Genomic DNA, 12,765 nt, shown 5'->3' with positions numbered 1-12,765 from the left:
CCATAGCGGCTCTGCAGATACTCCCAGCTTCAACTCAAGGTGGAAACGGAGAGAGAGAGAGAGAGATCAACAACAGTCCAACAGAACACAGAGGCAGTGCGGTTCCCTCCTCCCTTAGCTGAGTCCAGAACAAACAAAAACGATAATCTTCAGTGTTCTCCACAACACACAATTTAGCTGAGTCCAGTGCAAACAAAAACGATACTCTTCAGTGTCTCTTCTGAACACACAATTTAGCTGAGTCCAGTGTAAACAAAAAATGATACTCTTCAGTGTTCTTCAAACACACAAAACAGATAATCCAAAAAGGGTTTGGTTCCAACTCACCAAAGCGCAAACGCGTAAAGCGGGCAACGAGGCGCAGCTCCAAACGGAGGAACAAGGTATTCACCAGCGGCAATCCAAAGATGTCCTGGAGGGAAAGTAGACAAGGCACAGCAACGGGGGGAAAGCAGGCAGAAGCAGAAGTATTCAAAACAGTAGTACTCAAAACGACCCGACCTCGAATGACAGAAGGTCCGAGTATATGAAGCCTCTGGAGCGCTGATTAGAACACATATCAAGTGCGTGATGGTAATTGATACTTGACCTAGAAGTGTGCGTTCGGCAACGGACCAATCCTCACACTTATTTATTTATCCACTGTCATTTCAGTGTTGGTGTATAGGCTATATAGTGTATTTAATTGATTAATGATATATTCGAAGGAATGCAGGTTTATAGCTATATCAACCCCCTCCAATGTACAGTAAATGACCAAGTATGGTTTTGTCAATATTCCAATGTACAGTTTTGCTTGTACAGTGTAAGTCTATCCCCCACCCACCCCTCCTACCCAACCTCTTCCAACAGTTTCCACGTCAAATGTACTCTCTTTTCTGGACTCGTTTTGTATCACAAACAGTACTGTATTTGCAAATCTGGTATGTCATAAATGTATAGATGTAGCAGTACTGTCTATCTGTGTCGTGTGTGTCATATATGTTATGATGAATTGAAAATGGGGGACCCTGATGTAAACAAGACGAAATTCTTTCTCTGGTCTGCATCCCCTTATGTAATTGAGCTGTACTGTACTGTACCCATTCTGCAATCTCTTAATAAAGTTTTCAATCAATCAATCAATCAAACAAAGGTATGTCCCATTGTATACCAATCAATGGGATACATTGCATGTTGACCTGCATTCCAGTGGCGGCTCCTGAATTATTCTCCAGAGGGGGCGCTATACCAAACATGTACCACGCATTGGCCAAATAAAGTACAGTCTAATTCACAACTTAAAATATAAATAGAAACGTTAGAAACAAACTCGCTCCGTCTCCAAACACACGCATAGGCAGAGAGAGAGAGAGAGAGAGAGAGAGAGAGAGAGAGAGAGAGAGAGAGAGAGAGAGAGAGAGAGAGAGAGGGAGAGAGGGAGATAGAGAGAGAGGGAGGGAGAGAGAGAGATGGAGAGAGAGACCACGGCGGGTGCAGCACAACAGAAGAGAGAGAGAGAGAGAGAGAGAGAGAGAGAGAGAGAGATTTTTTTTTTTTTTGATTTTATAAAAAAAACTTTATTTATTTACACACCAATACTACACTTTAAACAACCAAAAACAAAACAAAAAACTCACACCTCAACAAAACCAAAAACGAGAGAAAAGAAAACAACCACAAACTCCAACAACACAACCAGGTAACCACACAAAAAAAAATACCTATGGTACATTCACATGAAAACATCACAGAAGGCCAAAACGTCATCCACCACCGAGCAAATAACCTCCTCATAACACCACTGTTCCACAAAAGTATCTACATTTTTCATCTCCTTATAGAACCTAAAATCTATCCAGACCCTTGCCCTTACCAATGCTGAAAACACACTGGTCAACTCCTGAAACACTTCACCCTCGATTTTGCTCTTTCTTGTAAGGTAAATTGCCAATTTTGCTTCACCCAGCAGGAAATTTAACAGTTTCCACTTAAAACCATTGCTTCTTCTGTACCCAGCTCCAAATATAAAAACAGCCTTGGACCACTCCACGTTAAAAGACAAAAACAGGATTCTTAATGTATCAAATAAAAACTCAAGCCTCCCACACTCTAAAAAACAATGGAAAATATTTTCCACACAACCACAGAAAGGACATTCATTTGAAACATTAGGATTCACAACCGAAATAAAAGCATTTACAGCAACAGCACCATGGAGAATCCTCCACTGTAAATCCCCAGTCCTTTTTTTTGATGGGAGTTTATACAAAGCTCTCCATCCCGGACTTAAAACACAGTCCACATCAAAATGTTTTCTCCACACAGAGTCCTCTCTCCCATTTAGCTTTCCCGCGTTGAGAGCTTTAACACAACAGTTGTAAATAACTTTACCACCGACAGTATAAAAATCCAGTCCTTTCGAACCTGTTTCATCCAAAAGGCATCCAGAACAACCATTAATATCAGTATAAAGTTCCACTTCAGGAAAAGGGTCCTCTTCATCTGGGATCTCCTCCCCCGCACAGTACATCCTCAAAAGTTCGAAATCTTCCGACGACAGTCTTTCAGCCCACCGTTTTAAAATATAATCCATTTTTCGAACTGAGTTCAGACCCAGCAGTTTAGCCACAGCATGACCATCCTCTAACCTTGGCCCAGCTATATCCACGATTTTCCCCAGCGTGAGTATACCGTTTTTGCACAGTATATGTCTGAGTCCTGGTGTCGAACTGTCCGTAACATCCAATCTTGCCCCTCCAACAAGAGGTTCTCCCAACAACCAATACAATGAAAGAGCAGATTCAGACACTTTTCTTTTAAATAAATTCCATGCTTTAAAAACCCCTTTGTAAAATGGAGACAGTTCTGACAAACTTAACACACGACCATCCATTAAAAACAAACCAGCATCAACACCGAAACCATTTGCCCTCCTTAAAATCACACTTGCAACATTCCTCCACACTAGAATATTACCTGCATAAGTGAGGTACTTACGGAAAGTAGCCATCCTACTCTCTAAATGTATTAACCCTTGCCCCCCCCCTCATCCTTAGGCAAAAACAGAACAGCTTGAGGTACCCAGTGCAACTTGTCCCAAAAAAAATCCACTAGAATAGCTTGCACGCTTTTTAACAATCCACTAGGTGGCTCCATACAGGCCAAACGATGCCATAGTACAGAGGCTACCAAATTGTTTATTATCAACACCCTTCCTCTGTAGGACATCTTTGGTAACAACCACTTCCATTTATCTACTCTTCCTTTCATCTTTTCCATTATCCCTTCCCAATTCTTCTTTACTGTTACCTCATCACCTACAAAAATTCCCAGATACTTGATACCCCCTCTTTTCCATCTTAAGCCCCCTGACAAGACTGGTAAACCACCAGACCACTTCCCCACTGCTAAAGCCTCACTCTTTCCCCAATTTACCCTTGCCATTGTTAAAAAACTAAAATCACTAACACATTCCCCTAGAACATTAACATCCTTTTGATGTGTGACCAGGATTAAAACATCATCAGCATATGCAGATAAAATCTGCGCATTTTTCAAACCTGGTAAAACCAGACCGGAGATTCCAGCCCGTATCCTACACAGTAGAGGTTCAATTGAAATAGCGTACAACATTCCAGACAAAGGACACCCTTGCCTAACCCCACGTTCTACAATGAACGGAGCACTCAACCCCCCATTTATCTTCAATACACTCTCAATGTCAATCTCAATGGATTTTAGAACCTCAAAATATCCCTGACTCCGTATGGGCTCAAACATATTCTGAAGGCCCTCAATCTCAGCCTCTAGATCCCTCATTGACCTTGTAATGCCCCGTGTGACATTAAGAGTGTATTGCTGACACAACTGTTTAATTTGAACTTTCCCCGAGTCCCACCACTGCCTCAGGGACAAAAAATCCTCTTTTTCACCCCTAAACCTGTTCCAAAAAAAAATAAAAGTCTCCTTAAAATTAACATCACACAGTAATGTGGAGTTAAAATGCCAATAAGCACTCTTTGGTTTTACCCTTGAAATAAAAACATCACTTAAAACCAACGAATGATCAGTAAAACCCACCGGCATAATTTTACACATCTTAACAACTCCACAATGATGTTTAAAACAATAAAACCTATCCAACCTAGCTAAAGAAATAACATTTTCTCTAACATGAGTCCAAGTATACTTTCTCTTGTTGTCATTTAACCTTCTCCAAATGTCCACAAGATCATGCGTCTCTACTATTCGATTTAAAATCCTCTGCGATTCTCTGTGAGGTTCAAAATGGTTCCTGTCTAAAAAATTATTCTGAGTGCAATTAAAATCACCACCCAGAAATAAAAAATCATCAGAATTACAACTCCTCAGAGTGTCATTGAGCTCATTTAAAAACAAAGCTCTCTCTGAACCAACCACGGGCGCATAAATATTAATAAAAACCATAGTACGCCTTTCAAACTTGGCTGTTACTACCATCAGTCTCCCTCCACTTTCGACTGTATATCAAAAGACAAAGGTACAAACCGTTTTGAAAATAAAATGCCAATCACCCCACTCACTGAGGTCAGGGAGTTTAAAAACACCTCACCCTTCCATTCTGTATTCCAGTCTGTTTCATTTGACATATCACTATGCGTTTCCTGCACAAACATAACATCAATGCTTTTCACTTTGATCATTTCATACAACAGAGCTCTTTTCTTTATGTCCCTTGCCCCATTCAAATTCAACGTGGCCACTCTAAAATTACTGCTCATAAAAAAAAAAGAGTAAAACACCCACGTGAACAAAATCACCAAAACAACAAAACTATACCAATTCCCCCCCATCATCATCTTCTTTGTTGAGGTCCTTTTTAACCCCCTGTACCAAAAAACTCAACCGGTAAAGGGACACCTTAAAATGTCCATCCCCAATTGACAACACACCAGTCCTTTCAATTGGGACCTGAGATAAGAAAAACAGTGAGGTCAAGGAGCAAAAAAAAACACTCTCTCCATGTCCCTTGCCCCATACAACAAACCAAACAAAATCCACTCTAAAAACACCCCCCATTAACACTTTGACTGCCGGGAGCCGTCTTTAGACGTCTTTGCTGGCCATGCTAAAGTTGCCGGGGGACGCTGTAAGTCGTCCTTATATCAATATTTCAAAAATCTGCGATCGGATTCATAATGTCCCTCCGCTGGCCTGAGATTCACCAGCAGGACCCACTGAGCTCTCTGGCGGTTCAGGAGCGCCATCTGGTGGCCGATCGGCGCAAGCGCTTAACAGGAAGCGCAGTAGAGGTTTTGCTAGACGTCCGTATTGCTTCCGGCCACTCGGTACATGTCCGGTGACTCAAGCTCGTCACTCTACATAGCGATCGATTGCCAATAAGTCGATAAACAACATGATTTGGACGTATATACCATTATACAAGCTGGAGATGGACCGGGTAAAAATATATCCCATAATGATAAAATTTCTACTCGACGATGATCGCCCAACGGCGCGCGGAGACTGGGGTGAGTTTCAGCGTGTAACGTTACCGTCTTCGATAATAACTGATATTATCAACATTTGACCCACATTAGATGATTGGTATAACGCTGCCCACGGAATTATAAACGCCCCCTCGCCCATCCGGTCAACATCAGATGACGTGTAGTAACTTCTAGAAGTACGTCTAGTTGGAATTTTTTATATCGCGCTGATTGCCATCAAACTGTATTTCATCATCAATATAATGCATTTGGGGCTATATATCACGTTCTGGAGAAAGCTGCAGAAAGAGATGAAAACATACTTATACATTAGACCATACTTTACTATGAATATGTGAATGAAAAAGTTTAACGTTGCTACACAATGAACAATACATATAGGACTTTGAATGGGCCCTAATAATGGCAATGTAGCAATAGAATTTAAAAAGTTATAGCCCTGCAAAGAAGGGGACTTTCTCCATAGACAAATAGCGCTGGCAATCTATGGTATATCATTAATTTAACCTTAGGCAACCAAAGTGTTAAGAATATATAAAAAAAAAAAAAAACTACACTGAGTCCACTCTGTCCTCACCCTTACTGAGGTCCCGCTGTACCTTCTGTAAATTTGTTCTCATCCTGTACATATCTGTTTCAACAAAACGACCGTCTCCTTGAAACCTCATATTTTTCCTCGCTGACTCAATAAACAACGCCTTATCAGGAAAATGATCAGTTACCTCCACTCCCCTCCTATTTTTTGTCGCCTGTAAAAAACCTTTCATTTTCTCCAATGAATAGCCATCAATGCCCGTATCAGCTGCATCGCCCTCAAAATCCTCATCATCAGCGCCCATCTCCGACCATATACTCTCCTGTGAGCACTGTGTACCGCTGAGTACTTCCTTCACATCTGCCTTCTTAGCTTGAGAGCTTGACAACTCAACTATTTCTAGCTTCCTCTTCTGTCTTACAACCATCAACCCGTCGTCTCCCTCCCCCATGTCAATATCCTCTACTTCCTCCACCCTGACCCCCCCACCTGAGTCCTTTGACCCCGTTCCTCCAACAGTCCCACCTTCCTCCTGCCCATTCATCTCATCCACACTGATCCCAGCCCTTCCACCCTGTTCCTGCAGCTCAATGACCTCCACCTCATGTTTACTTCCATCCTCCGTAATCCTCCCTACCACGACCCCCCCCCCCCCTCATTCTCATCCCCACCAACTGTCCCCTGCACTTCCAGAGGTCCATCTTCCTCCTGGCTGTTCATCGTGTCCCTGTCGACACACGCCCCCCCACCCTGTCCCTTCAGACCGACTACAGCCACCTGTTCACTTCCATCCTCCGTACTCCTTTCCACCACGACCCCCCCCCCCCCCCTCATTCCCATCCCCAATATCTGTCCCTTGAACAGTTCCACTCTTCTCCTCGCTTTTCAACGTGTCCCGGCTGACACTAACCCCTTCTACCCCCCCCCCCCCCCCCCCACATTTCTATCTCCACCCAATGTTCCCCGTACCTCATCCCCAGCCTTACTACCCACTCCTTCCCTTTCCTTATCACTTCTATCTGGTACAATAACCTTCTCAGAAACCTCCCCTCCACCCCTCTTCCCCTTTACCCCCCCCCCCTCAACCCCTTGAACCACACCCCAAGCTGCTCCCTCTTTCCTCGTTGTGTTCTTCCCATCATTTACCCTGCTTGGCCCCTCCCCAGGGCACCCTTGTCTTTGATGCCCCTCCTTTCCGCACGCAAAGCATCGCATGTTCTGTGTTGTCGCAAAAATAATATACTCAAACCCATCTACTATTACTTTAAAATTAAAGGTGTCATGCAGTGCTATTCCTAGCACTATTTGGGCAACTTTACACACTTCCTGTGAGTCTATGTAACACATGTGTAATTTTTATTCCAAAAATAATCATTGTTTTATATTTCTAATCTTGTACTCAAAACCAGCATTTTTCAGCCTCATAAAAGCAGGCTATTATTGGCTTGGCTCCACCCACACTTTGAGTGACAGCCACCCACCAAATAGCTCCGCCCATCTCCCCGTCATTCCATCCAGGTAGAGGTCTGAGGTCTTAGGTTTCAGGTTTTTATTTCGACACGCAAAAACATATACCGATTTTACTAACTAATACAACATGGATGTACATTATGTTTGGGATCCAGAGAGCGACCCACAGTTTGATCCCGAAGAAGAAGAAGAAGGCGATTTGCTACAGCGAGGCTTACATTACATCGTTTCCGATTGGTAAGTTGATTAATTGCACTATTAGTTACTTACTGTTATATAATAGTTGTGTACTTCTGTCGCGCGCGGCCCGTCGAAAACACACACTCACTAACGTTAGATTGTACTGACACTAACCCCCAAACAACAGCGATCGATGCTTACGTTACATCGTTTCCGATTGGTAAGTTGATTAATTGCACTATTAGTTACTTACTGTTATATAATAGTTGTGTACTTCTGTCGCGCGCGGCCCGTCGAAAACACACACTCACTAACGTTAGATTGTACTGACACTAACCCCCAAACAACAGCGATCGAGGCTTACGTTACATCGTTTCCGATTGGTAAGTTGATTAATTGCACTATTAGTTACTTACTGTTATATAATAGTTGTGTACTTCTGTCGCGCGCGGCCCGTCGAAAACACACACTCACTAACGTTAGATTGTACTGACACTAACCCCCAAACAACAGCGATCGAGGCTTACGTTACATCGTTTCCGATTGGTAAGTTGATTAATTGCACTATTAGTTACTTACTGTTATATAATAGTTGTGTACTTCTGTCGCGCGCGGCCCGTCGAAAACACACACTCACTAACGTTAGATTGTACTGACTGACACTAACTGTACTTGACGATTGAAATTGGGGGACCCTGATGTAAACAAGACGAAAGTCTTTCTCTGGCCTCCATCATAACAGTTGTTGGTATTGAGCAATACTGTAGCAATAGAAATATAGTATGTCATAAATATAGAGATGTAGCAGTACTGTCTATCTATATGTTACCATGACGATTGAAATTGGGGGACCCTGATGTAAACAAGACGAAAGTCTTTCTCTGGCCTCCATCATAACAGTTGTTGGTATTGAGCAATACTGTAGCAATAGAAATATAGTATGTCATAAATATAGAGATGTAGCAGTACTGTCTATCTATATGTTACCATGACGATTGAAATTGGGGGACCCTGATGTAAACAAGACGAAAGTCTTTCTCTGGCCTCCATCATAACAGTTGTTGGTATTGAGCAATACTGTAGCAATAGAAATATAGTATGTCATAAATATAGAGATGTAGCAGTACTGTCTATCTATATGTTACCATGACGATTGAAATTGGGGGACCCTGATGTAAACAAGACGAAAGTCTTTCTCTGGCCTCCATTGATTGATAATTTCATTCACCCTCAAATCTACTAGGTGCACGTGCGGAAATTGTGAACGGATGCCAACAGAGACTGAGAATGTATGCTGCATGGAAGTTCCACAGGTAAAGTAGTAACACAAACTTGCATCTTGGTAGCACTGAAAACCATGCATATGGCTAACGATTTAATTTTCTATATATATAGGTCAGACGTCGAATTAACCAGGAACCAACTGGACTACTGTGCATGGTTGATCATCCGGGATTGGATCCAGTGTGCTTCAACCCCTATACCATCCAAATGGCAACTAATATCTACAAGGCAGATTTTGGCCGGATACCAGAAAGCGGAATCAATAAGTAAATAATATTTATTACAGATTTATATATTTTTTTACAGGTGTTTCTCCATCTTGCATCTCTCAGACTATACTAATCTTTCTTGCAAACACAATCTAATCCTTATTGCACATCACATATAATCAATGCTTGCTACTGTCCAATGACATGACATGACAAATGGTTATTTCCCAGCTTTTTTTTTATTTTATTTGTGCATAAATATAATACTTGATTTTCTTCAGCCGTTTCAGATATATCGCGTACAGATGCTTTGTCGCGTGGTGCTTCGGCTACTTAGGCCGCAGAGTGAGGGTAGTAATCCCATCCTGTGTAGTGGTTCGAATCCGCACAGAATTTCCGGATGCTGATGGTGTCTACACTGGCTTCAGACCGGTACAGGATTAAAGCGTGACACATAGCTGGCAACCGCTTCTTCCATGGAAGTCCTGTCGAACTGTGCGCACAAATGTTCTGGGATGGCAATCGCCTCTACCACCTGGATATATTGTTGGGGGTCACAAAGGACGAAGTCAAACAGTAGCTCCATTAGCTGGTTGACATAGTCTGTAAATGAGAAATTGTTATTTGTTTTGTCATGTTAAAAAGGTTATTATTTATTCAATTTATTGTATTCCACTGTAAGTGGAAATATTTTTCTATTTATATAGGTCATGTGTGTGCAATAATAAATGTTGATATTTTTACTTACTGACTGTCGCTGGGATTTTCCTTGGTTTTATTGTGTGTCCACCTTTTTTGGCCTTTGGAAAACTCATCTTGTACGCCAGCTCTCCAGAAGCGTTTATGGCTTGCTGGCGATTTGAGTTTTCATTGAAATGCATGGCAGCTAGGTATAGTCTGAAAGGAAAATTTCAATAAGCACAAGCAATATATTTGTAGTTGATCTGAGGTTATCTAATGCAACATAATGAGTTATTTGACAAATCAGGAGTCCATAATTAGTCATTTGTACACAATATAAAATACCTGCAAAGCATTCCTATGTACGAAAAAACCACGTTTTTTGGGGCAAAACATAAAATCACACTGTGATAGGACTCCAATGAAGACGTTTGATGGTGTGGACTCAATTTGGCGACATCTTTGATGATCCTTGTGTTTAGCAAAACCTTCTCGAGCTGGTGGGCCGGTTTTGAGTCTAAAGTAAAAAAGAAATTGCATTCAGATATTTCATTAGAGTATATTACAGTAGATTAGAATTATTCAAGCAAGTATACATTTGTAAATCACACCAATCTAGAATGAGGACATAAATAAATATGTTGAGTATATATTCATGATGAAAGACAGACAGACATACCAGGTTTAACCCACTTGCTACTATCTCTTGATACACGGTCAGCATGAAGACAACGCGGATAGAGTGGTTCTTCGTCGTGTTCATGTACATTCATCATGTGATTGAGACATGACTTCCACCTAGCAACCCTCTCATCGGCAGACTTCGACGTGGCAGCTGTCCAGTAGAGGTGGTTAGAAATGTGCAGGCGCCACTTTTTTATGACCTTGCAGTCTTTCGCCTGTGCAATTTTGTCAAGCTTCTTAGACAGACCTTGAATTACATAACATAACATAAGATTACATAACAGTCGTATGACATACATGACATACAGATAGACAGTACTGCTACATCTACATTTTTTGACATACCAGATTTGCTATTACAGTACTGGTTGGGTGGGTGGGGGGGGGGGGGGGGGGGTTGGTAGGAGGGGTGGAATTGCTCCCTCCCGATGAGCTGGTTTGCACCTTGCATGGCTGCCTCTGCCGTGAATGTGTGAGTGAATGGGTGGGTGAAAAAAGTGAGGAACAAATTGTAAAGCGCTTTGGATAAAAGCGTTATATAAATGCACCATTTACCATTTACAAACTTGATTGACTGGTTGGAGTACTGCTACATCTATACATTTTTTGACATACCAGATTTGCAATTACAGTACTGGTTGGGTGGGTGGGGGGGGGGGGGGGGTTGGTAGGAGGGGTGGAATTGAATGTGGTTGGAGTACTGCTACATCTATACATTTTTTGACATACCAGATTTGCAATTACAGTACTGGTTGGGTGGGTGGGGGGGGGGTTGGTAGGAGGGGTGGAATTGAATGTGGGATGCCTTTCGACATACCTTTGGCCACGTGCCACACATCGTAGAAGTGTTTGATGTCGTGATCTCTCAGGTACTTTTGGATCTGCGGGTGACGGTCTGTGACAATACAGTCCAAGGTCACGGATTTGGTGTCCAGAAGAGCGAGGCTTCTCCTCAAGCCCTCCAGTTCCATATGGTAGCTGCCTCCCACCTCATTGCTCTGGAACAAGGAAGGGAAGAGCAATGAAATAGCCTTTTCAAAATTCCACAATTAACATTTCCTAACCCCCGCTCACACACACAGCCAGCCAGACCACTTCACACCCCGCTCACACACACAGCCAGCCAGACCACTTCACACCTACAGCGATTCAAGATTCAAGACCGAGAGCTTTGTGTTCGTTTGAGCACAATGAAGGGTGCAGTGTCTCTTCAGACTTGTTAATTACCTGAATTAGTTGGACGTCTATGACATGATTGGTGGCGAGTTCCATCACAGAGTAACTTCCGTACTTAGCACTGTGGCCTGTTGAAAATAATAATAACAATTTCAATCAATGTAGTGCAATATTAAAAATGTATTCATAAAGTAGGAATTTGTCATTGGGGAGCTTTTTCTAACCTGGACTATCGGCTCGCATGTCACCGCCGATTATCACGCTTTCTTTCTCGCTTAATCTGGCGAGGGTAACGTCTTGGTCCTTGGTCCACAAACTTAGAACAGCAGGTTCCAAGAACTTCTTGGCGTGTACCCGAAACGCTCTGTACTTTATTGTGGAGACGTGTAACGCATTTAGGACCTAAAAGAATAAATGAATAACGCTTTGTTAATATGCACGTGTGAATCACAAACAAAAACATAATGTATATCTGACTTGTCAATCAAATCAATCAAATCAAATACCTTCTCCATTTGGGTGAAAGATGAGCCAGTAAAAAAAACTGCTGCAGAAAGCTGAATATTTCCAGCTGGTGTGCTGCCGATGAGAGGCTGACTCGCCCATTTACGGCTGTATTTACAACCGGGGCAAACTTGGGAGACAGCCAAGAAGGTCCCTCGCGTAGTTTTGGTGATATGACATTGAGCATCGCACACCGGACACTGTTGAAATAATTCCAGTAGACTGTCTTCGTAAACGATGTATTTCTGGACCTCATAGATTGGTTTTGACGGTTCCCTGCTCGAGAAAAACACAAATAAATAACACGGCACAACTATATAGCTTTTGTATTTTTACGGGCCATGGAGATGTTTGTAACAACTAACTTACGCTAGAATCGAGGGCTCGCTAATCAAAGAGTCAATGTTGAAAGTGGAATCCTGCGGCTCTGGAACATCGATCGAGCTGTCGGTCACTCCATCGTCATCAGACTCCAGTCGTGGTCTTTTACTGGGTCTAAACCCCTTCACAGGTGTTGACGTGGATGGTCCCTGTTGATTAGACCAGTATCCAGTATTTTGTGTCCCCACCG

General features: G+C 42.4%; 1 long non-coding RNA gene across 1 annotated transcript; it reads right to left on the bottom strand.

Moving 5' to 3' along the window:
* Window positions 1-11,473: 11,473 nt before the first annotated feature.
* LOC311232346 lies at window positions 11,474-11,991 on the bottom strand. The gene is made up of 3 exons (XR_014619940.1): window positions 11,915-11,991; window positions 11,742-11,818; window positions 11,474-11,512 (listed from the first exon to the last, which is right to left on the bottom strand). It is a non-coding gene; the product is annotated as an uncharacterized lncRNA (long non-coding RNA).
* Between the last annotated feature and the right edge of the window lie 774 nt (window positions 11,992-12,765).

This window comes from Notolepis coatsorum (genome assembly GCF_963971535.1).
Source record: "Notolepis coatsorum genome assembly, chromosome: 7".
Classification (NCBI taxonomy): domain Eukaryota; kingdom Metazoa; phylum Chordata; class Actinopteri; order Aulopiformes; family Paralepididae; genus Notolepis; species Notolepis coatsorum.
Note: the sequence above shows the minus strand (reverse complement) of the source record. Positions and strands in the feature narration are given on the sequence as shown.